The 24,864-nt window shown below is 49.3% G+C and overlaps 1 pseudogene across 1 annotated transcript; it reads right to left on the bottom strand.

Moving 5' to 3' along the window:
• Positions 1-4,074: 4,074 nt before the first annotated feature.
• On the bottom strand, positions 4,075-11,944 carry LOC144756111 (telethonin pseudogene; annotated as a pseudogene). Its single transcript, XR_013595075.1, has 2 exons — positions 11,840-11,944; positions 4,075-7,820 (listed from the first exon to the last, which is right to left on the bottom strand). The product of XR_013595075.1 is annotated as a telethonin pseudogene (transcript).
• Positions 11,945-24,864: the final 12,920 nt, after the last annotated feature.

Below are 24,864 nucleotides of genomic sequence, written 5' to 3' on the forward strand. Positions count from 1 at the left end.
GTCGCCGTGCTATGAGACCCCCGTTCAGGTCTGCATGATTACTCAGGAGTTGAAGTGGCTCGCTTCACCCCCTCCAGGGCCGATGCCCTCTCCTGGGATAATGCCGCTGGGTCCGGCTTCGTGTCGAGTTTGGGAGAGTGCATGCGTCCTACTGTCTGCCACCCATTTCCCGATGGCCGCTGCGATGGGGAAGGGGAAGACTCCTGACTGTGGCCTCTGAGGCCCAGAAGTTCACAGGTTCCTTGGACGGATCTCAGCTGTTGCAGTTTGCCGTTCCATTTAAAAATTAGGCGGAAGGGATGGCCCCATGAGTACGGCACCCATTTATCTTTTAAGTAGGATGTCACTTCCTTAAAGGCTTTTCTCTTTTGCAAGGTTATGGAGGCAAGAACTTGATACAAGGCTATAGGGTGGTCTTGGTATGTGATAGGTTGTTTCTTCCGGGCCTCCCGCAGGATGCATTCTTTCAGCACAAAGTCCGGCAAGAAGGCTAGGATGTCTGGTGGTGAGGCCGGAGCCCGCCTCCCAAGCCCCACTCGATGTCCGCGGTCTATGCGGATCTCGAAATCTGAGGCCTCGCCGAGGATGTCCCTGAAGAGGCACTGAAGGTAGCCCACCACATCCGACCCCTCCTCCTGCAAAGAAACCCCCTGGACGCGGATGTTGCGTCGAGTCCTATTCTCCAGATCCTCGGCATGTGCCTGAAGGTCCACTAGTTGGTCCTTTAAGCGGATGATTTCCTGTTGCAGGGATTCGATTTCTTCGCTTTTGGAGAGCTCGCCATGCTCAATAGCTGTGACTCTTTCCCCCAGTTCGTCAACATCCCGGCGTATTTCTCGAACTTCACCAGCCACCTCCTGTTTTAGTGACTGGAAGTCATCCCGGAGTGTATTGAACAGCATTTCCATAAACTCCCTGGTGATGGACATGTCCTTAAGAGTTCTCTCCCCCTTCTACCTTGTGCCAGCCATTTTAGTGTCCCACCGAAGCCCTGATGGACGGCTAATACACCTGTGGTCTCTGTCGCACAGGTTTCACACCTGAGTAACTCACTTCAGGATCGCCGTTCGATGATTCCAGTCGTCCGTGCATGCAGCGGAGCACGTGCTGTCCCTTCGTCCTAGCCCCGACATATGCGTTGGGAGTGTCGACCTTCTGTGAGCCTGAACCCTCCGTTTGTCTGCATAATTTGTCTGCCAGCTCCTGCCTATACTTCAGCTCTGCGCACTGTTTGGCCACCGTACCTGCCCACGTTGCAAGTGGGGGTCGCCCACTTTCTGCCGAGCGTGGGAGGTGGGCGGAGGGGCAGAGTTGTCCTGTTGTCAGCTCCCTGAGCGCGGAGGCCCCTGGGCCCTGGCTCTAGAACTCCTGCTGCCTGGAAGAAGGGCCGAGTGTCCGCTCTTTCTGATGCCCCTGCGCAGTCTGCTGGGCGGCTCCTGTCCCAGTACTCAGTAGTATTGGGGGCTCTTGCACCCTCCGTGTAGGCGTCTTGCTCGTGAAACGGGCCCAGATGTGAGGGCCCAGTCCAGATGTGGCCCTCCTACCGACCCTTAAGCTTGGGGTCTCTAACGCTGAGGCTCTTGGCGCCTGTAGGATAGGCTCCGCGCCCGCAATGTCCTGGACTCCCACGTGACACCACGCTCTGGCCGCCAATCCCGCGGGGTCCCTGACTTTGGTCTTCTTCTCTCGCGCTGACCCCCCGCCAGCGCAATGCTACTCTCCGGGCCAGTCCCTGCTGTCTCACGGCTTCTTAAGCTGTCCCCCCCTGCCGCTGTCGAAGAGGTACGTGCATGGGCCCCCACAGGTGGCCGCTAGCGACAATTTGACGGGTTGCTGCGCCTGGGGATGCCCCTTGGGACCAGGCGTTCGAATTCCCTCTAGCAGGCCCGGCAGCGCCGGCAGCCGGGGACGTTTAGTAGGCCCCGCTGCCCCGGCCTCGATTTTGTCACCCTATGCAGCAGGGCACACCGTCCGCCCCAGCCACTGGCATCACACTCTGCCCACAGTCTCTCATGCCTACGCATTGAAAGAGCTGCTCCTCACTTCTGTGCCTGGGGGCTCTCACCAGGGCCGGGCGTCGGGCCCTCCTGCAGTAGACCCAATCACGGTGGCAGCCAGGCCTGCCCCCGTAGGCCCAGCCGCCTCTGCCTCGATTTTCGTGCACTCCGTGACGGTGCACTCTGCCAGCCCCAGCCACCGACTGCTCTCTCTTCACTCACTGCCCCTGCTTCGGCGGTGCTGCTACTCGCCCTTACAGTGCCTCCGGGAGTCTCTCAGGGACTCATTGCCTAGACTTAAAAACTCACTCTCTGACCTCAAGGATGCCCTCTCCAGCACAGAGGAGTGACTCTCTTCAGCTTTGAGAACTAACTCTTCCGCCATCCTGATACAACTCCATGCCCTCCCCCTACCTCCCCATACCATCTTCAGTCCAAGCTGCATTATTTACAAAGAAATCACAGCAGCACCCATCTTTATGCTAAAGACAAGCCTATACCATCACCGGTGACTGTCGGCACAACCGCAGCCAGCGCATCATGAAACTGCAGATCAGGAAGTGTAAACAAGGCCTTTTCCATCGATGCACCCAGGATTCGGAACAACATCTCCGGATCCATCAGGGTTGCCCCAGCGCTGCTCCAATTTGGAAAGAGTTGAAAAATCATCTCTTTGAAGAACACGCCATCACAATCCATTACCAGCCCACTGTAGTGCTCTGCCTGAACTGGCCCAACTGTCTTGGCCCTACACCAACCACCAAAAACAAGATCAAAAGCTTGTGAGTCTGGCTGGATAAAGCTCTTAAATTTGATTACCAAGCGATCAAGTTAGCTGCCACCTGCTTTGGTATCATCAGAATGCTGCGAAAAAATTCTTCCACTTCTTCCCACACCCGCCCAAGGAGTCATGGTCCGGGCTTTGGTGCTCTCCCGTCTGGACTATCGGAACTCCTTCTACCTTGGTAGCCCAAAGTGCACCACAAGGAAATTGCAGGTTGTGCAGAATTGTGCAGCCAGGCTGCTACACTACACTCTCAATTCGCATTCTGCCAAGCCTGCGCTTAAAACACTGCACTGGCTTCTAATAAATGAACGGATAATGTTTAAATCATTATGCATAGCACATAAAACACTCAGGGGTATCGGTCCAAAGATAAATCATTCCCTTATGGCCTTCCATCGCCCTTTAAGATGCCGCCGGTCTACCAGCCTGTTCTTGGCATTGGTACCTAATATTGGGAGAGCCTGCTCAGGGGGGCGCGCTTTTTCTTTCAACACCGCCAGACTATGGAACAGCTTTGTTCAACGGCTCACCATCTCTCCTTTTCGGAAGCAACTGAAGACTTGGCTCTTCCAGAATCTGAATTAAACCACCCAACCTTCATCTGCTTGTTGCTGCTAGTGCGGGGATGCCTAAGGGTAGCCATGTGCTTAATAAATGCTAATTAATAATAACATTAATAATAATAATAAATTCGAATGTGTTCTTGTGCTGAGTGCTTCACATTCCAGAAGCGTATGCCTGTGCTAATTTTACTGTTGTATAAGCATGCTATGCTGGTGGTCCCATTTGTTGAGATCGGGCGGCGGCTGCGACAGCAGTTGCGGTTTGATCTTTGGCGAAGGAAGTCGCACTTCCGTGAGTGTTGCTGTCGAACCAATAAAAATACTTCAAGATACCTGCACATTTTCTTCTCAATTTATTGCGAATTAACGACTCTACACCCACACACCAGCAACTCTCCTATCGCTTGTTGACTTTATGCTTGTCTTTGACAGTCTGCAGCGCTCCGGTGGGTTTTGGCTAGGTTCACGGTATAGAAATAGCACATATTTACACACATACCTACACCATACATACTCTCTCCAGCCCCAAAGTAGTCACTCTTAGCCCACAGTACTCACTCTCTTCACCCTCGTACATTCACTGTGTTCTATGGTTTCTGCTCCTATGCTTTGTCCTAAAATATCTGTACTGAGGAGTTTTGTCATCTCCCCTCTGCCTCCCATGGCTGTTCCTCTGACCACACCCCTAAACTACTTCCCCAGTCCTTAATTATCCTTCTCCCCTACTTTTATCTTTACAAACTTGTCTCTAAAGCCGATTCTGGGTACAAAGAGATCGAGTTTATTTATTTTTTCATGTTACAAATAGCCAAGACTTCCGTCTCTACAGATGCCTGGACAACAGAAACTATACATTTCCATTGAGCCCAAACCTGTTTGCAGAGAGCGGTAAAAATTTTAAAGTATTCACAAAATATACCAACTCAGCACAGTTTTCACCAATAACGAGTATATACAGACCATCAGATATACAAATTTGCAAAAAGCATCATTAAAAAAACAAAGTCGTGACCCTGAGAGGTCAAATACGTGCTTAGCAAACATAGCAGTGGGACATTTTGGGCAAATTTAGGTTTTTAGTGGGGCACCACATTTTGGACACAGTTCTGATATTCTAGATTAATAAATCGCCACATCGTGGGCACAAGTCTGATAAACTATAGTTGTGGAATAAAACGTATTAGGTGAAAGTGGAGTAAATCGAAAGCGGATTCTTGTAAACATTATTTTTGGTTAAGAAATTATGGCCTTATGTAGTAAAACTTTTCGCCATAGACACAGAATGGGTAATACCCTTTGATACATGTATCCCTTAGTTCGGAAATGTCAATTTTACCAACTAAATCAATCTCTTTCTTGCTGATAATATGAAATATTTAACTATGTATCGTTCAGAGAACTATTGATTGTTATCAAAATAAGAGAAACATCACAATCATGAGACAAGAATTAATGAGTGTTCCATTGTTGTGTTTACGAGACCTGGTTTTGGACTTTAAAATAAGCTATTCAGAGAGGGTAGCATGGTTTGCTGAGGGTAGGAGTCAGGGGGCAATAATATCAAGAAAGGCAATAACATTATTGCCTTGTTAGCGGCAGTAAACTGGCGCTAAAGCGGTTTGATAATATGCCCTTGTGAATTCCCATAGTAGCCTAGGTTCACACCAGAACCTGGGCTTCTATGCGAATTCACAAGAGCATATTATCAAGCCCCTTATCGCCACTTTAGCAGCAGTTTCCTGCCGCTAAAGGGGCGATAATGTTATCGCCGTTCTTGATAATATGGCCCAGGGTCTCTACTGGCTGTCCAGAATGAACAATGCTGCCATGAGACTGGTTGGTGCTTGTTGAAGTAACACTTTATTTACTGTACACATTCAAGACTCGGAGGGTAACCAATGCACAGCGAGAAGTTGGGTGATGCGCGATATGATAGATTAAACAGTTACCACTGAGTTCAGAAACAATAACACTTTGCACCCACAGGGCAAGAGGCAGTACAAAATGTGTATGCACTAACACAGTTTGACAACATTTTTTTTACAGATTAATTGCAGTACTGCCCCCTCCCTTCAGGCTAGTGTCTTGGCGTAGAGTACTGAATCCGCCATCCTATGTCCTTGAGTAGTTTCACCCAGTCACAGTACCACGCATCAATCCACCCAGTTTTTTTAAACTCCCCTACAATTCCTTTCATCCCACCCACCTTCCTGACCATTGTGAAGCCACATCATCTACCTGGTCTTTTTATTCCACATTTCTTCTATTGTACGTACATTTCATGCACATGCCAGTCCAATCTCTACTAATGTGCAGAAATCTACGCACTGCTATCCCCTCTTCTGATTGGTCTTCCCTCCTTACCTATGTCCTATCTTTAGACAAGCTGTAATGTTTTCACACACCCCAGGTGGATCTGTTTTCCCCTCTTCTGGTTGGTTTATTCTCCTGTGCGATGCGCCTCTTCTATTTATTTTTAATTCACCCTCCTGCCTCCCTTTAATTCTCCGTATTCTTCTCATGTCTCTGTCCATCTGTGGCCCTACCTCAGCTTCCATCCGGTTCCATCCAAGCACCTGGTGCCTGACTCCTCTTGCCTTTTGTTGCTGCTTTAAGTTCATGTATGCTCTACATCTAAGTCTTAGATGTTCCTCTTCTCTCTGTTTCTTCCTTTCATCTTTGCTCATCTCACTTGGTACTCCTTATTGTTGCAAGTGTTTGCCCCTTCCTTGTCCTCCACCATCTTTCAGTCACGTACGTACTTCTCTCATTTTCTTTTATAGGCATTCCTTCAGTCGTTTCCATTTTTTTCCGACCATGGAATCCACCTTGTCTCCTAGTTTATCAACTTAATCTATTCATTGGTTGATTGAATTATTTTTACAATTGTAAAGCTCTATAGACAAAACACTTGTTGTGTTGTGTTACCAGATCTTTTAAAAGTGCATGGTGACCCAGACACCGGCTTCCAAGCGCTGACAGAAAGTAAAAGAGATTGTAGTTGCCTAACCGAACAAGTGGGTCTTTAACTGCTTCCTAAAGCTGGCCGGATTACTATTGGCTCTTAAACGAATGGAGAGAGAGTTCCAGAGTCTGGAAGCCAAATAAACAAAGGACCGGCCTTCACTTCTTGCCCTTTTAATTCTTAGGATGGCCAAAACAGAGTGGTTATTTGACCCCATGTTTCATGTGTTGTGTTGTGGGACAATTACATGGCTTAGGGGATGTGGGCCCCGGGCGTATTTTAACTTTTGTGCATTACACAAAGCTTTGAATTCAATTCTTCTCCTTAGTGGTAGCCAGTGAAGGCTAGCTAGAGCCAGGCTTGCAGATTGAGATTTTGGAAGGCTCAACAAGACACATACCGCTGCATTTTGAATAATCTGCAGTGTCTTAGTGATATAGGCAGGGCTGGCTAGGTAGAGCAAGTTGCCATAGTCCAGTTGCGAGAGTATGGGGCCTTGTACGACTGTTCTTCTGGTTGCTGATGGAAGCCATTTAAGAGTCTTCCTCAGTGCTCTTAGCAATGCTCTTTACAGACCAAAACATGTCCCTATCACTATCTTGGCCAGGGAGGCCATAGTAAGTTCTTTATCCATTTAAATAAAATGCAGAAGTTAAAGAATAATAAATGTGATCAGGGTGGTTTGGAACCTGTCCACAGTTCATGAATACATTTAGTTATTGCAGACAAACCCCGCAAGTCCTAGCAAGCCTTCCTGGATTGAGTTGGCTGCCATGCTCAGACCCTCTCAGTTGAGTATCCTCAATCCTGCAGCCCCCCAGGCCACGCAGTTGGACATGACACACTACAGAATGCAGGAGTCCTTGTTTATGGAGGTTGAGGTGACTTTATCTCCAGGATGAGCCAGAAGAGTTGCTGTGGAAGTTTAAGCAAGAAAAATGGCTGGAGGAAGGTTATGGTGGATGGAGGCCGCCTGCACAGGATACTTCAGATGTTCTCACCCTTTATGGCCTACTGGAGAAAGATCTAGGCAGGACTATGGCAGGGGCACCTTCCTAACGTCCATGTGTACCAACTGCCTGCTGGTCTGTCCTTAGCCTCGTCGGGCCTCCTGAGACAAAGTTCTTGACAGGGACTGTGGTAGGGGCACCTTTCCAAGCTCCATGTGTGGCATCTGCATGACCTGGGGAAGATCCTTGGTGATTTCGGAGATCATCTTCTTGTCCCGGCACAGACCGTTGCCCGGGTGGCTCAAGGCCCTCTCGAACGCCATCATTCTGCTCAGTTCCTGAGGGGTTGGCACCCTTTCTGTCGTGCCACTCAGGTCCACAGGCTTGAAGATAGGCAGGGGCAGGGCCCGCTGGTAGGGCAGATGGTACTCTGTCTGCACCTCACCAAGACGTCCAAGCTTCATGATGTTCCAGGGAGACCTCTGCACCAGGAATCGGACCTCGTGACACTTGGTGTAGGTCTCCTTCCGATGGTCATCTGCTTCTCTCATACAGCAGCTGTAGGAAGAGAGCGAAAATGTCAGACACCCTTAAAAACTGAATATCTAGGTGCACCCAAGAACAGGATACATGCCACAGACCAAGAGTAACCCAATGTTAAAACCAACAATTGAGGATTTCCAGCTAGAAAACTGATGCCAAGGGGCACCACAGGAAGCTATTTGTGTTATAGATCATAGACAACCAAGTATAAGCAATTCTTGGTATATCGACTTCTAGTGGGGAGGCTATTGCTAAGTGCTTCTTATGAGCTTCTCTATGTTAAGTTGAAAAAGTGAACAGGGTCTTCAGGAGGGTCTTGTGGTGACTGCAACCTCCACTTGCAATGGACGATCACCTATTAGTTGTTAGTCCGGTCCCATTGGTTATTGTTAGTTATTGGTATGTCTTATGTGTGCTAGCAGACCACTGCAAGCATTTACCCCAGTTAATTTGTGATAGATTAAATTAATAGGAGTTAGGTGTGAGCATTATTTGGGGGAGGTGTATGTGAGTTCATGCAGGTGGTTGGTAGGGGTCAATAGATGAGAGATGAGATTAGGTGCTGTTGGGTTGCAGGAGTATGATTTACAAAGGAGAGGGTGTGATCTTTGAAATGAGCTGAAGACAGATTGTTTGTGGGCAGACATATAAACACACACACTTAAAAGTTACATTTAAGCATGTTAAGCACTAGTGCATTTGTACAATCCATTATCTAAAGTTAAAGGTACTTGGTCATATTAACGAGTGTGGCAAGGTGGTGTGTCTGTTTTTAATTTTGCGTTGCCCCCTGGCATCGATTGGCATCAACAGCTGTGGTGGGAAGGTACAAGTGGAGGCCAGGGCGAATGAAGGTGGTAGATTGGTACCCTTGCACCTACTGCGCCCACACTAGAAATGACTGGAAATTAACTGACTTTCTCTAGATCCAAAATCATTAGCCAGGCGTGTAGGGACAGGGGAAGGCAGCACATCCTCATTCTGATCATCAGTCATACTCACCCTAACACTCACTTTTAGTCCTCTGAAGCCACATTCATTCACGCAGTGCCACTCATGCAGTACCACACTGACTCAACCTGCCGAACCTCAGCCCTGCACTCACTCACACTGACCGGTCCCAGAGTGCACTCACCATCACCCTAGCATACCCACAGGGCCACTCACACTTAAACTCCAGCCAGAAGTCAGAGCCACACTCACTTCACTAGCCCCGTCCTCCAGCACCAGCTACTAACCTTGCTGATCTCGGAGATGAACTCACTCACTCTGCGATCAATAACATCCTAATGTATTCCCTATTTTTTGATGTATTGTGTAATTGTTGATCTCTTTCTGTTACATTGTTGATTCTTATGTAAAGCGCTCTGATACCTTCGGGTCTAGCCAGCGCTATATAAAACTCTTTAAATAAATAAATAAATAAAATAAATTACACTCACTCCTTCTTACTCACACTGCCCATCAAGGGCCTGCGCCTACCCCTGCTCATCCCAAGTACAGGCACTCGCATGCTGCAACCCCTCTCAAAATCCTAAGACCCCCAGACCTGCAACAAACAGCTGACGATGGACAAAAACTGCTGGGCAATGGGTAAGATGACTCCGAAGTCGTCACAACAATCCTGATAGAATGATTCTTATTCCCAAAATCAATGGATGAAGAAGATTGGCTTTAAATTAGGTCGAGGGAGGCTGGTCAGAAATAGCAGTTTTTAACTCCTAGCTTTTGAAGGAGCACATTTAAATGGATGCATGTGTAGTGATTATGGTTAGTTTGTTACACCCCAAAGAAGTTGTCGGACTTTAATGCAGACATTCCAGACAGCTGTCCAAGATGCAATCAGGCACCTGGTACATAAGATCTGGAGCTGTCAGAAGCCAAAGGGATTCTGGGAAAAGTTTGCAGCGCGTGTCCAGGAGGGTGTCGGAGTTCCGGTTGTCCCTGATGCTAAGTCAATACGTTTAGGAAGTTCTAGCGATATTAGGGCATAGAGACTAAGGCAAGATGTACGACGGCATTTTGCGTGCACAAATGGATTTTAGACTCGTTTGTGCATGCAAAAAACCTGAAGCCCATGTACTAACCCTATTTTGCTAGTCGCTAATTAAATAGTCACTCGCAAAATAGGGTTAGCGACTCTCTATCAGGAAGGGGCATTCCAAGGGCGTCCCTTCCTAATGACGAGTTCAACACCTATGTAAGCATGTTTTGCAACCACAGTTGCGGTCGCAAAACACTCACAGTTTACCACCCTCTTTAAGAGAAGGGTTCCATGTGAACAGCATTTGAACATGGGCCAGTCAGTCCTAAGAGTTGGGAGGCGCCTCGTCCAGCAGCGGCGGGGTACCACCCTATTTAAGAGGGTGGTAAACAATTTGCAAACGGGAAGGGGTCCCCAGGGGACCCATTGCCCTTTGTGAATGGGTGCTCAAACAATTTTTCAGAGCAGGCAGTAGCCCCAGGGACCACTACCTGGCCTTAAAAAATGAAACAGAAACGTTTCATTTTTTTTTTTTAATTCATCCCGTTTTTCTTTAAGAAAAACGGGCTGCATTTAAAAAACCAAACTGCTTTATTTAAAAGCAGTCCCACACATGGAGGTCTGCTGACCCCAATAGGCCACCATCCCTGGGAGTGCCAGCCATTCCCAATGGGGTCGCAAATTGCAACAGCCTCATTAATATGCATGAGGCATGCAATTTGTGACCCCATTGGGAATCGCAAACAATGTCGGAGACACTGTTGTACATTGGAAGTTGCGACTCGCAAATTGCGACTCGCAAATTGGAGCTATTTACGAGTTGCAATTTCCAATGGTCGTACATCTGGCCCTAGAATTCTGAGAAGCGTGCGGCATACCTCACTTTTTACTGCCCGTTTATAGCAATCCTTACAGCCTGTTTATAGCAATTTTTACAGCCCCTTTATAGCAATTTTTACAGCCCCTTTATAGCAATTCTTCTAGACCGCTCAGTGATAATTGACTACTGGAAGTGAAGGGATGCACCCGATTTTCAAACAGGGCTGCACGGGTTTCATTCTGTTTACAATAAAGAATATTTAAATGCAAAGAAGGTGGGGAGGGGAAAGAGGGTTTTAAAAGTTTGGAAATGTTTTAAATATGATATAGAAAGGACTTTAATGAGAGGAATTAGTAGATGTGTTTAACGTCTGGTGCACTTTAATTTTGAGAATGATTAGGTGTTTATCTAAGACCTTCAAAAGTTTTTTTCTGATTTTGATCATCTAAAATGCCGTATGGAATGCACTTTTGTAAGATGAGTCAGAATTAATTGACAATTGTACTTTTTCTTTTTTTAATGCATTTGAAATAGCACTGTTTGATGCACTTTATCCCCGACTCGCCGCGATCCTGTGGCTACCTCCCCTTTCCAGCGTATGCGTTAATATCTCTTGTTATTATCTAATCACTGTTTTACTCCTTTTGTTTATTATTGGTTCCTGTAACTGTTGTAATTTTGTAACATGTAACTCGCTGATCCGCATGTAAAGCGCTCTGATACTTCCGGGTCTAGCCAGCGCTATATAAAACTCATAATAAATAAATAAATACATGAATAAATAAATACATTTGGGATTTCTTATAAGGAATTGTAGCAGGGGATTTATTCGGGTTATTTGGATGGTATGAAAAATATGGAATAACGATCTACCTCTGAAAGGAAATTAAACGAGGTCTTCATGCAGAAACTTAAACATTAATACTGTTTTTTAAAAACATGTCCACATGCATGCCGCCTGGTCCTATAGCCCGATCATTCTGAATCATTTAGAATTTTGTAAAGTTGTATTTTTTTGAGAGCGTGCGCTATGATATATATTAAGGACAGCATTTATTCCCCCCACATCACTTACTCGCCCCTGCCCCTCACTCAGACTCTCACTCACCGACCCTACCTGCACTTTGGAGTAGACTCTTCATCCCCCCTCCCCCCTTTCCCTCCTGAGCATTCCCCAGGCCCCAACACCTCTGGCTACCCTTCCCGTCCCTCAGACCCTCACTCACTCACCCCTTCTCAGCCCTGCTGGACAGACTGAGGTCCCTCCACTCCGCCGTGTAGAGCTCCCTCCGGGCCTTGTACTCTTCCTGCACCTGGCAGCTCAGCTCTGCTGCACTCTGCGCCTGCCCGAGGCCACGCAGTGGCCATTGAGAGGGCGGGCCACTAGTCACGGAGGGCTGTCCCGCCCCCAGCAGGATGTTCGCCTCTCCTCCCCACTGGTTGGAGGAGGTGGCTGGTCGTTATTCTCGTCCAGGGGCGGCGGGGAGGGGCCTCCGTGGGTACTTAGGCTGTTGCACCACGCTGGACGGCCTCTTTGCCGCCCCGGACGCCGACGGTGCTCGTCGGGACACTCTTTTCGTCGCAGTTCCATGTTGGGACACTCTTTTCTCCTGACCCTGACGCCGTGGGGTGTGCCTCTGTTTCACGGTACAGAGGCCTGGTCTGGCGTCGGTGATTGGTTATTCGCCGGGTGGCGTCTCTGGCGGTGAGTTTTACCCTCTGGGGGTTTAGGGTTTGCGTCATCCCCCCCCCTCCTCGGCCTATTTAGGGTCCCTCCACTTGGGTTTTGCCCGTGGGGGGCTCTGTCCCAGTTCCGGCCATGGCCTTGCGCAAGTAGATTAATGGAGGCCGTGGGTGCTCGGAGGTAGGGGAGCGGGACAGGGGTCGGGGAGTGTAGGTTTGAGGCCCGCGGGTTCACCTACGAGAGTGCATGCGCGTGGGGGCCTTACACTGTGCCTTGTCCTGGGACTGTTGTGCGTTTGGGCAGGTGTGGTCGCATTGCTCCTCGTGCCCCCCGGGGGTGTATGGCGAGGGCCGGTGCATCTGCTTGCCGGGTGGCCCCTCCGGGCTGCATGCCACCATGTGCAAGTACGACCACGATTTGAAGATCGAATTCCCCGTTTTATGCAAAAGTTAATGTCTGCCGATTTCTCTTCTTCCTAGCCCCGCGGCCCTGTCTTCCCGGGTCGCTGATACTTAGGCCTTCAGTATGGAAGTCGGAAAGCCTGTGATTAGTCAGGATATGCCGTACGCTGCGGGGTATTACCGTGCACAGTGTATATATATAGATATTTCATGTGTGAAACCTTTTATGGTCATTCGGCTTCGTTGTAGTCCGCCTCCCCTCGTGTTGATCATCTGTACAATGTGGGGGTTCACATAGTTTATGCGGTGCTTGCGGGGGAGTATTGCAAATGTTCAGAAGTTAAGTAGGTGACGTGCAGTAACCTTATAAGGGGCCCCGAGGGGCTTAGTTCTGGTCTGTTTGTAATGAGCTCAGTGGCAATGCCGTCTGCCTCTGGTGGCGCAGGTTCGAAGGGTGCTGGCTAAGTTAGGTGGGGGAGAAAACAAACAGGCTTTCGATTGTGTTCTGCCCATGTTCTGTCCCGGGGGTGCAGCTGGGGGTGTAGGGCTGCTCCCGCTCTGTAAGCAAGGAATACGAACTGTTTCATGTGAAGGTGCGGTTTTAGGAATTTCTTTTGAAAGATGAAGTCAATTAATTCCCCTTCAAGCATGGTCAGTTAGAGAGGGATCCTGCTGCCCCCGCATCCCTCGGCATTTCGTGTTTTAGGAAAGTTAAACTTTTGTGCTGTCAACATCCGACTGGCATCGTAAATCTTGTGCAGCTCGGGTTAGCGCAGTGGAACAGTGTGCATCCTGCAAGCACGGAGTCGAGGGTTCGAACCCCCTCTTGGGGCGCGCGGGTTTTCACCAGCATAAGAAGGTTCGCGTTTGCAGGCAAAAAAGGGCGCATGTATGCCATTCTATTTTCATCTTCTTTGATTTAACGGGTGTCAGAATAGATTTCCACGATCCATCAGAAATGTAGGTTTAACATTGCATTTCGTCGGAATTGATGCATTGTAATACTTCCTGGAATACATGTCAGTCTGCCCCCTCCCTGCGCCGCATGTAGACGGGGTATCCTCACCTAGAGTTGGTGGCATAGGGCTTATAAGTCCCCGTACTTGATTTAGGAAGGGTCATACTTGCCTTGAGGTAGATGACATTCAATTTACTGCATTCTTGTTTTGTTTTGCTCGGTGCTTTCGACAGGATATGGCCTCCGCTTCGTTCGTGGGGGACATTAATGGTCCGGGCATTTTGTCTTGGCATCTGTGTGGCCAATTACGTAGGCAGGGTGCGTGTCCCTGTCCGGCGCACGAGGGTAATGGCGTCCGGTGTAGTATTTACAAAGTCGGCATGTTTCTTAATGGCTGGCGCACGTGGGTATTGGCAGCTGTGAGCGGCCAGCTGCCTGGGCAGCATGTTTCGCAATTTATGGCGCACGTGGTCAATGGCGGCAGGGTGCAGCCATTTTCTTGGCCCGGCGCATGTGGGTTTTGATGTACGAACCCAAAGCCAGAAAGTAAACTCGTTGACCTTGATGAACCTGGTTTGTGTATCCGAGCAGCGATCCGTTGCATTCAGCCTGATGTTGCGCTAAAGTCTCGGTCTACCGTGACCACAGACTGTTATAGGCTCTTTGTGGTTTTTGGTGCTATTTTCCCTTAAACCTCTAAAAACTCAAATCTCTGGTTCCCTTGATTACATTATTATCATTGTGGTGTCATGTTTTTATAAACCTTTACACTATTTTTCTTATTTGGTTTGGGAATTTTATTGTTTTGCATTTTACCTTTATTGCTGTTTCGATACTATATAAGTACTTTACACATTACCCTAAATTAAGCCCTACATCTGAGTCATAGCTACCAGGGGGGGCAAGCACAGGTTAATTTAGTTGCTTTTAATATTCTCTTACCCCAAATAATTTACAGGGTGTAAACACGTTATTGCACCTGATTTGAGATTACAAGATGTATAAACTTCGCAAACGTCTGAGATTTGCTCCACACACATTTCACCAGACTAAACAGACTACATTGCAATGGAGATAGAGGTTGTAAAGCCAGAAAACATGCGATAACCGGGCACACAAACTCGCTCGTTATACTTGATTTCGTATTCATTAACGCCGAATAGGGCAGTAATGTGGCCCGGGGGAAAAGACATGCTGTGTGGTGTCTGTGTTTCAGGTTGTTGATGTGACACACATTCTCATATTGTCATTAATTTGCATTATATAACATATTGTACATAGCTATACATTGGTGAATTAAATTCTGTTTCTCAGTATCCCATACAGTCTTGGTATCTTCGAATTGGTTGGGTTCCTTGAAATTCTCCCCCCAAACCCTCCCTCCTCACTCGCACTGCAGGCCATCACAAAATGCGGCTACCGTTGTTATCCGCTTTTTTTTTTTTTTTCCCTTTCCTCCTATTAATCAGGTGGCCGTGTAGCCTTCACATCTACATCTCTTAGTCATATTTGGTTCCTTCACTGGGACTATATAAACAGTTGGCAATTCTGGCCACCTGAAAGTGACTCCCAAAAGCATTTGTTCCTTTTGTATTCATTTGCAAGACAGCATGTTGACAAGGAAGTGCTGTGTCTACATTTGCCAGCATGTTTATTCAGAACGAGCCAGTGTGTGGTTGCACCAGCCCCCCTTGATGATGGAATGTGCCAGTTACTGATTGAAGTAGATAGTGATGGAAATAAATAATCTGGTATTAGATATTTGTGCGTGAGGGTACAGCCCATCACGCGCATAAATGTGTGATTTCGAGCGTAAGTATAATGAGAGTATGGTATTATTGGGTCTGAGTACCTTGAGGCCCACTCGTGTTACTTCCAATTTAACACGTTGCGTGGCATTTCCAGCGAGATGGGTAAGCTTTAGTTAGGTAATACTGGCTGGCTGAAATATCTTTCCTGGTTATTGTTCCCTTGTACGTGTGTTACGAAATTGTCAAGCTATTTATATGGAAGGCACATTACGATGTCATATGAGTGTCAGCCGTGACGGTGCTAACCCTCAATTCCTGTTACTGCGTTACAATACCATCCCACATCGGTGGCACCTTCCTCTAAAAATCCTAGGAACAGGTGCGAGCGCACAAGCCTAATGTCACCAGGTTTGTTTATTTGTAGGATGTGCCGTTATGAAACTTTTCAAATTCATTGTCTCTGTACGTCAATTTGCTCCTGTTTGAGAGCCCGACATAGTGGGAATTTGACGTTAATGTGCAACTTCCTGCCGCAAGGGTATCTTGCTATAAGTTGTCCAACCATCCCACTACAATGTGAGGCATTTAGGGGACAGATGACATGCCCTCGATCATTTATCCAAGATAAATATGGGATATTCAGCCAGCCAGCCAGCGTCATCAGGAGTTTAATAGGTCAGTTACACTGACGATGGAGGGTGCGATGGGTTCATTACAGACTGCGGATGCGATCCTTCTTCGATCCCTGCTTCTATGTCTCTACATCCATCATGCCCCCCCCTGTTTAGTAGTGTCATACCCTCCAGCTTCACAGAGTATTAGTTGATCCTCTGATTACGAGCCCGCGAGTTAAGGGTGCATTAGCACGGCCCACTTGCGTACTATTGCTATAGTCTTCCAATTTGTACCACGTACAGGTCTGTCGTAAGCATTATATTCTTTCTGCAAGTTTTCGCATCTGCGGCATAGTGTCAATTTAGATGGGGGTAATTTAATCCTGGCTGGTATCCTCAGCTTTACTACACACCAGTAACTCCCCGTTCAAAGTGATTGGGGTCACTGATAGGCATGATGGGTCCTGCGCTATTTGAAGTATGGATGCTTGGTGTCCATCAGTATACAGGATTGCCTTCAGCCCAACAATAGAATTATTTCTTAGTTCTCTGCCAGCTGTTGAATCACTTCTTGAGTAATTTTATATGGGAGTCCTCTAGGGACTGCCTTCTCCTAGTACGTCGTTGGCAGTACAGCCTCAGGCTGAGGTTTCAACAGTTCCCTCCTCCTTCCAACGAAATGAGTGGAACATTGCAGGTTGGCGACCCTACATCCCACGGAGCAGCAGGTGCTCCTAACTGATGGCACAGTACTTGCTGCCTGTCAGATCCCGGAGCCGTGGATAAGCAGACAGTCAACAGCAGTAGTGTGGAAGAGCATAGATTAGTGGCATGGGACCTTGCCTTCCCATGGGTCTAATTACATCGCAGGTCCCGGGCTTGTCCATACAACGAGTTCCTGCACCTATTGTTAGCCCCCAGGAGATCGACATACGTACGGGGGTTTAACTTTGGATACTATTAGCAAAAGGCAAGACCTAGAATTTGCCTAATTATCCTATTCTAGCACAGCCTAAGACTGTTGCACACAGTCTATCCTTTCCATGACAGCACAATCAAGCGAATACCCTATAGAAATGAGTTTAGACAGAATAGTTACCTTTGCTACCTGGGCCAGGCTGCACCTGCACCTGCTTCCGCACTGGTGCTTTACATACAAGTTGCTAACTTTCTTAAGCACTTGCCCTGGTGGGCCCCACTAGAGCATCCACGGCGTTCGGCCACTTGTCTCCCACACTTCTCCAGCCGATAAGCAGCACTCTGGCCTTCCCAGAGTCGGCACCTATGAGCTTTTGCATCGGTAAGGCACCGAACATTTGCAATTGTAGTGCCCAGAAGGATCAGCCTTTTGATGTTTAAATTTTGTTGGTGGTTGTGTATGCGGGCCACTTCAGATGTTTAATTTTTATTGGTGGCTGGGTTAGTGGGCCGCTTCTGGGTGGCCCCGGGGCCTTTTGGTGGTCTCTACCCTCCCTGTTGGTAGACAGGCCCACCCAGGAGTGTATGGTTACGCAGGCGCTTGTGCATCTGGTGCGTCAGGTAACCAATCTTTTCTTGAGTAGCACATAGTGGTGCAAGAGGTTAGATAAGTGCATGTGATTGCTAGTTATTCCTGGTAGTAGATCACCTGACAGTTGTCCTGTTGCTGGGAAGTTACCTCCACACTCGGGGCAAGTAGAATTACTAGAAGTGTAGGTCCGCCTCCAATGTGGGGAAAGGTCAGGTAGTGTCAGTGGAAGTGTCCCTTGTTGGGAAATCTTGTTTGTCAGTTGGAAGACACACGCCTTCACCTCTCTCATGCATTAGGCGGCGTAGTCACTCTTAGCTCTCGTCCACTGGGTTAACAATGTGAGGCCTCCCCCCCCCTTAGTATAGGAGACCTCTTCTATTTTGAGTTCCTCTTCAGATGAGAGAGGGCCCGTAGTTCTGGGAGGTGTCTTTAAGAGGAGAACCTTTTGGGCCCCACCCTATGCCTTCTTGTGGTGGGGGCGCCTTAGTGCTCGGGCCGTACACCTAATCTGACCTCTGTCGTGTGGGGGCGGTATCGGCGGCCTGCACCCCCCGTGTGTTAGTAGACAGGGGGGCCTGTCACCGTGGCACCCTTCCCGGCCTTTGTGATCTCTCCCCCCTGACCGCATTGCTGCGGGTCGGTGCGGGCTCGTACAGTGATTGGGCACTTGCATCCTTTCATCCTGTTGGACAGCTAGGACACAAAGTTTAATTTAGTATAGCGTCATCCCATTACTCCGGGAATCATGCTCAGTGTGGTCTACACACCTTGGCTGCCTGGGGGCTATAAATTCCTTTATGCCCATCCAGAAGTGAGAAGCTGGCCTGACTTGCCATGTCACCAACCTGGTGCCCCCCGCCCCCCTCCTGGGTTCAGTTTATCATTTCCCTCATGAGGGTCGTATGTCATCCTTCTCGACAGGCTATCCTCGAGGTAGCATGGACTTGCAGCCGTCTGGCTAAACCAGGGGGCTTGTGATCCCGGCTGTTACCTTGGTAATACTATAGATCACATGTCAGGCTACCTCGCAAGTTGTATCCCAATAGATGCTACACGCACTGCAGGAGACTTTGTATCCTTCGTGAGTTTAGTGCACAGCGTATACTTGGCAGTTTCAGTTGAAGTTTGAGAACTGCGCTGTGGCAGTAGTCGTACATCATTCGGTTTAGTTTACTGATGCGTTGTACGAATGTTATTAGCAGGGGTGGTCCCCTTATCGCTTGGGCTCTCTCAGGGGTATTCCTTCTGACCCGGGTCAGCTGCTTTATCCCGGCTTTGCCCCTGTGCTCTCTCGAGTATGGCTGCACAAGCGTCATTCTAAGCACTCTTTCTCCAGGTCTGCGGAGAACGGCGTACAGCAGGAGTTACTTACTGGGTATAGCCTGCTGACGCTCGTGGTGAAAGGATGAGGTTGAGTTGCTGGGCATGTGCTGGAACACCTATTGTCGATTCAAAGCACATTCAGCAGATTTGGACCCTCCTCAGCCTTTGTCATTCACCTGGTAGAAGGACTTCAGGTAACCAGGTTAGTGGTATGACTTCAGGTAACCGGGTTAGGTTCTCCCTTGTTGCATAGCTTTAAACACCCGGGGTATCGGCAGAGTAGGGGCAGAGGGGCCTGGGTGTCTTTAGACATGTAATGTTCATGTCCGGATCAGGTCGCTTCGAGGTGGACAGGGTCCACCGCTCCCCTGTTGCTGTGGTCTTGTCTTAGACCGTTTATATGCTCTGCAGAGCAAGGTTCAGGTTTCCCTAAAATCTAAATGGTGGGGGCCGTGAAAGGTTTCCCCCAACGGAGGGGCCTGGGATCCAGCAAACACATGTTGTTTCAGGACGAGGTCAAAGGTTACCTCGAGGAGGATGGTGTTCCCCACGCCCGCAGGCTTTGACCTGTTCTTCCTAGATTTTAAGAAGCTTTATGAGCAGAGGTTGCAGGTAATGAGGAGTAGCAGTGGTGGGGGGGCCTGTGCGACAGCGGGTACCACCGCACAGGCTGTGGCGGAGTTACTGGGCGATCCGGAAGAAGAGAGGTGCAAACGATGTACTTCAGCGGGCACATAGGGGTGCCAGAGCCTAACCTGTATCCTCCGGGGAGGTGCAGGAATTCGTGTCGGCGCCCCAGTAGTCCTTCGGGCGGTTGTGGGCCTGTGCAAGCGGGGGTTTGCCTAGTCACGCCCCACAAGGGGCGTGTCAGTATTTATAATTTTATTATACAGCAGTTGGGTGCTTTGCCACTGTGCTGTTTGGCTCAACAGGCGGGCAGGTGGCGAGAATGCAGCCTGCCCGGGATCGCCCGTAATGTCTACCCACCGTTATTACATATGTTGTATGTAAATAAACCTGCAGCAATTTTTCTCCCAAACTTACGTTGTCTGTGTATTATTTTGCACGTTTGGGGAACTAGGGGGTGGGAGTCTTCTGTGGCCCTGATGTGACTATGCGCCTGCCCGAGGCCACGCAGTGGCCATTGAGAGGGCGGGCCACTAGTCACGGAGGGCTGTCCCGCCCCAGCAGGATGTTCGCCTCTCCTCCCCACTGGTTGGAGGAGGTGGCTGGTCGTTATTCTCGTCCAGGGGCGGCGGGGAGGGGCCTCCGTGGGTACTTAGGCTGTTGCACCATGCTGGACGGCCTCTTTGCCGCCCCGGACGCCGACGGTGCTCGTCGGGACACTCTTTTCCCTCCCTTGCCTCTAACCCAGAGTGTGGGTATGGGGGAATTTGTGGAGGTTTTTAATGTGTCCATTTATCGTTGCAGGTTGGAGTTAAGCGGAGTTACTGGGCGATCCGGAAGAAGAGAGGTGCAAACGATGTACTTCAGCGGGCACATAGGGGTGCCAGAGCCTAACCTGTATCCTCCGGGGAGGTGCAGGAATTCGTGTCGGCGCCCCAGTAGTCCTTCGGGCGGTTGTGGGCCTGTGCAACCGGGGGTTTGCCTAGTCACGCCCCACAAGGGGCGTGTCAGTATTTATAATTTTATTATACAGCAGTTGGGTGCTTTGCCACTGTGCTGTTTGGCTCAACAGGCGGGCAGGTGGCGAGAATGCAGCCTGCCCGGGATCGCCCGTAATGTCTACCCACCGTTATTACATATGTTGTATGTAAATAAACCTGCAGCAATTTTTCTCCCAAACTTACGTTGTCTGTGTATTATTTTGCACGTTTGGGGAACTAGGGGGTGGGAGTCTTCTGTGGCCCTGATGTGACTAAGCATCCCTGCACCCCGCTGGACCACAGTGCACCCCGACCTCTCTGCGGCGTCCGTCTGTCTGTTCTTCTGCCCCTGGTATATGAAGTGAGTCTGTCTGTCTCTGTTTCTATTATTTTTCTCCCCGTCTGTCTCGCTGCTTGTCTTTGTCAGTCTGGCGGTTTTTGTGCCCGAATGCCCTGTCTGTTTCTTTCTGTCTGTCTGCTTGGAGCGCTCCTCAGCTGTGACCCGCCCTCCCTGTCTCTGCCCTCCCTCCGGTCTCTTATACAGGCCGCGCTGCTATTCCAGGCCAGGGCTGTAATGTGCTATATCTGACGGACACCCATGTGCTGGGAAGCCCGGATACAGGACACGCTCTGACTGCACCAGCCTCACTCACTGAGTCACCGAGCCTCCTGCTGACGTCAGAGAGGCATTCACACAGAACACACTCCTTACTGGCACCATCCGCATACTAGCGCCCCTCACACCCCAGCCACCACAGCAGATAGTAGACATTTGCATTAACAGTGCCAGATGTGGGCCCTGGAGAGAAATCTAACAAAAAATAATAATTGGAAAAGCCGAAAAGTATTGCTTTTGAGACCTATTCGCTTTGCCACTGGTTTAGCTATGCTAAAGAAACAAATAACAAAGCCTCTATGAGATGAGTGGCCTTGTCATTGTGTAGATACGCGCTCCTACAAAAGAACACAGGCACATTTTTAGGTTTTGCCTGGCGAAAATTTTCGCGCAGGCGAAAACCTGATGAGAACTGTAGTGGGGTTTGGGTCGGCCCTCGTCATTTATTGGCTGGCTCCATAAATGGAGCATAGCCATTGGACGAGGGGCCTGTCCGTCAATGCCGGACCAGATTCGGGGGCGTTCCCGAGATTCTTTGGCTTTTGCCGACGTCACGCGACGTCAGCCGAAAGCCGGGAACCCCCCCGAATCTGGTCCGGCATTGCCGGCACTTCTGCGTCTCTCCACCCCCCTTTCCCGCCCCCTCCCGCTTGTTTTCGAGCTGTGTTGGCTTATAGGTAGTTTCAGGCAGGTACTAACGATCAAAGGGCGGCAGCTCCTCGCAAGGTGCGCCTGTAGGCGTTGACGTGTCACCTGCCAGAGATGGGTAGTGTCACAGGGCGCCCCTTGGATTATGGCCCGTCAAACTGTCAGGTGGCGGAGGGTGCTCCTCGCAGGCCCTGCCCTGTCATTAGCAGCTCGCACCAGTGAACAGCTTTTGTTGTGGGTTTATTGTTAGCGCAGTGCATGACGGGAACGCCTCCCTACCAACATGGCGTCCCTCTGACAGTTGGAGAAGCCACCGGAGTCTGCCTGGGCTGGTTTGAGTCACAGACAGTGGCAGTTGTTGCTGTCAAAGCCGCAGAGGAGGACCGAACTTCACTGCTGCCTTTCTCCATTCAGCAGAGCTGCGGGAGGAGCTGGGACAAGACGAGCTGCGAGGGGCTGCGGGACTCCCTTCCTCCTCGCCCGGGCTGCCGGGCTCTATTCCGCCTCCCTCGGGGCTGCCGCTCGCTGACCATGGGAGAAGGGTCAGCCAGACGATCGTTCTTTCACGCAGGGTGTTAGCTGTGGCTACTTGTGTTGCCGTGTGGGCCTGGACATCCACCGCCCGCAGCAATGGGCTCGGCTGCCGCTGACTCTGCTCAGTGGCTGTCGGTGAAGGAGGAGACCATATTCCTGCATGACGGGCTTATCCGGGTCACCGATCTAGCCGAGCTCCCCAGCGAGATCGGGGTGTCCGAGTCTGGCGACACAGAGCTGGAGGTGAGTCCGTGCCCAGGCAGGGGGCTATTCCCTCCCTGCTGATACCGGTCCACTGTGTGTACAAGAGGGCGGGGTGAGTACATGGCTCATACCTGGGAAGTAATATGGGCTGACGCAGAGTACGTGGCCTTTGTACAGAAATGGGCTTTGGCGACGGAGAGCCTGACCCCAGACCTGGGTTATGTGCCCATTTATGGTGGGAGGAGAGCCGTATTCTACACCTGAAGATAGAAATGGCTCACACCTTCGCTGTCTGGCAGCCAGGGTATTTATGAAGCACATGTACTGACTTCCTACGCACCATGCTGGCTCCAGTGGATGGCACAAACTTCGTCACGTACCCATTCATTATTCCCTGGTGGGTGCCGAACTATCTCCACTAAGGAGGGTTTTAAAAACATCTGTCCCACTCAACCTTTTTACATATCCCTTCAAGTGCAGGCCTTGTTCTCAACCCACCTTCCCTGAAATAGGAATCTTGGCATCCTTTTAGTTAAGTCCACTCTTAAACATGAAGTCTCCCATATAATCCTTGATACCTCATGAAAAGGTAGGGTCTTATTAGCGTCTTGTTAGTACTCGTCTTCAGCGTTCTCTCCTGACACCTAGGAAGGACTCCTGTGTCTGCATTAATTTCCCATGCTCTCCTGACGAGGTATGCGAGGAGTGTTAGCCTTTCACTGCCCCATAACTACAAACCCCATCATTATGCTGCACCTTCTCCTGTTCTTGATGTAAAGCTTCTCACTGTGCCTCTGATTATGCACACATCTATATTTGCTTTCTACAGTACACCCTGTCCCTTCTGGGCAAGGCGTGCAATGCCCTGCATATTTCTTTTAATTTCATACATAGTCATGCGCTTTTCCTCTCTGACCTCAGTCCCGAAGGCGTCAGCATCACCTTTCTCGATGCCCTCTCTCTCTGTGACTGTCCCTTTTAATCTCCAGCATCTTGCCGGTCTCTCCAGTCGAGAGCCTGGGGTGTGGCATGCTCTCTATCGCCTCTCTGTATATATCCCCTCTCTGTATATATCCCCTCGTGTTTCCAAGCACAGACCCCCATCTCTGCTACACATGCTCGGCAGCATCCTCATCAGCTGCGCTGCCTTCTGTACATGATCAGCATCCTCCATAGCTGCTGTTGGCGTGTATACACTGGCTCCGTTCCCTCCCCATCTTTTATCACGCAGGCTCCAACGTGCCATGTTTTCTCACTGTCAGGGCCGCCCCAGTGATGCCTGTAGGAATCGTGACCGGCCTGAGTCAGTTCAGCCCTATTAACGAGCTACATACAGAGATCTTCCGTGAAGTGGGGTGCCGCATAGCTTGTAATTAGCTGAACGGAGATAAAGCCTTGGCCAGGCAGAGCTCATGTTGTCCTTGTAGACCGACACTCCATTGAACAACAGCAAATGTCGATAATGTGTTTTTATACATTACTAATTTACTTTAAGCTGGATTAGGCCAAATGACGTTCATGTTGTCGCCCATAGAGAGCTGTTTTCTCACATGGGTCACAGCAAACTTGAACATTTTTAAGTACAACCTTACACCTGAACACATTTATTTTTGTTGCAGTTTTATATTTTGATTTTGTCCTTTTAGCTCTAATTGCGATTTATCTTTTCGATCTGCCACTAGTGATTTGTACATGTTTTCTTCCTAAAATAGACTTGGTGTCTCTCACCTAAAAAGGAAGGAAGGAACATAGCGAATTCTTTCTTGCTTAGTTTACACTTGGGGCAGACTTGCTTTCTCCAAATGATAATGATCTTCTTTATAACCTTTCAGCACACCATACGTTGATGGTACCCGTTAGGTATGCTTCTGCCATCGAACCACTCACAGCAAAATATTTTTTTTAAATGACGGTTGTTTACATTCTGTTCTGTTCTGCGATGGCGGGAGGAGACGAGGAGCGGAGGTTTTTTGGGACATTGGGAGGGAGAGCGGGCCGGGTGGTGTAGACGCTGGCGTTCGGGGCATTTCAACCGAGGCCGCGTTTCGAAGCGCTTGGCGAGCATAGTGCGAGGTATGCATCCTCCTGTTAATGTGTCTGATTGGCCGGGAACGCGGTCGTTGCTTTGGGTTGGCCTCGCTGATGGAAGGCATTTGCAAGTTTCTTTGTTCTATATAAACATTCTTCTGGTGCCTGTGCAAGCTATCGTCGATGGCTGCCATCTCAAGGTCAGGCGGTAAAACTGCCGGGTTGTCAGTTTAATTGGTCACGCCCTTATACTAACGGAGAAAATGACAAACTAGAAAGCATTTGCCTGACTCTAACATGGTTATAGCGGTGGCGCGTATCCACGTCCATATGTGCAATCTGGTTTGTGTAGTTCCTGTCACAGTTCTCAGAAGCTC

The sequence above is a fragment of the Lissotriton helveticus genome, chromosome 5_1, assembly GCF_964261635.1.
Source record: "Lissotriton helveticus chromosome 5_1, aLisHel1.1, whole genome shotgun sequence".
Taxonomy (NCBI): domain Eukaryota; kingdom Metazoa; phylum Chordata; class Amphibia; order Caudata; family Salamandridae; genus Lissotriton; species Lissotriton helveticus.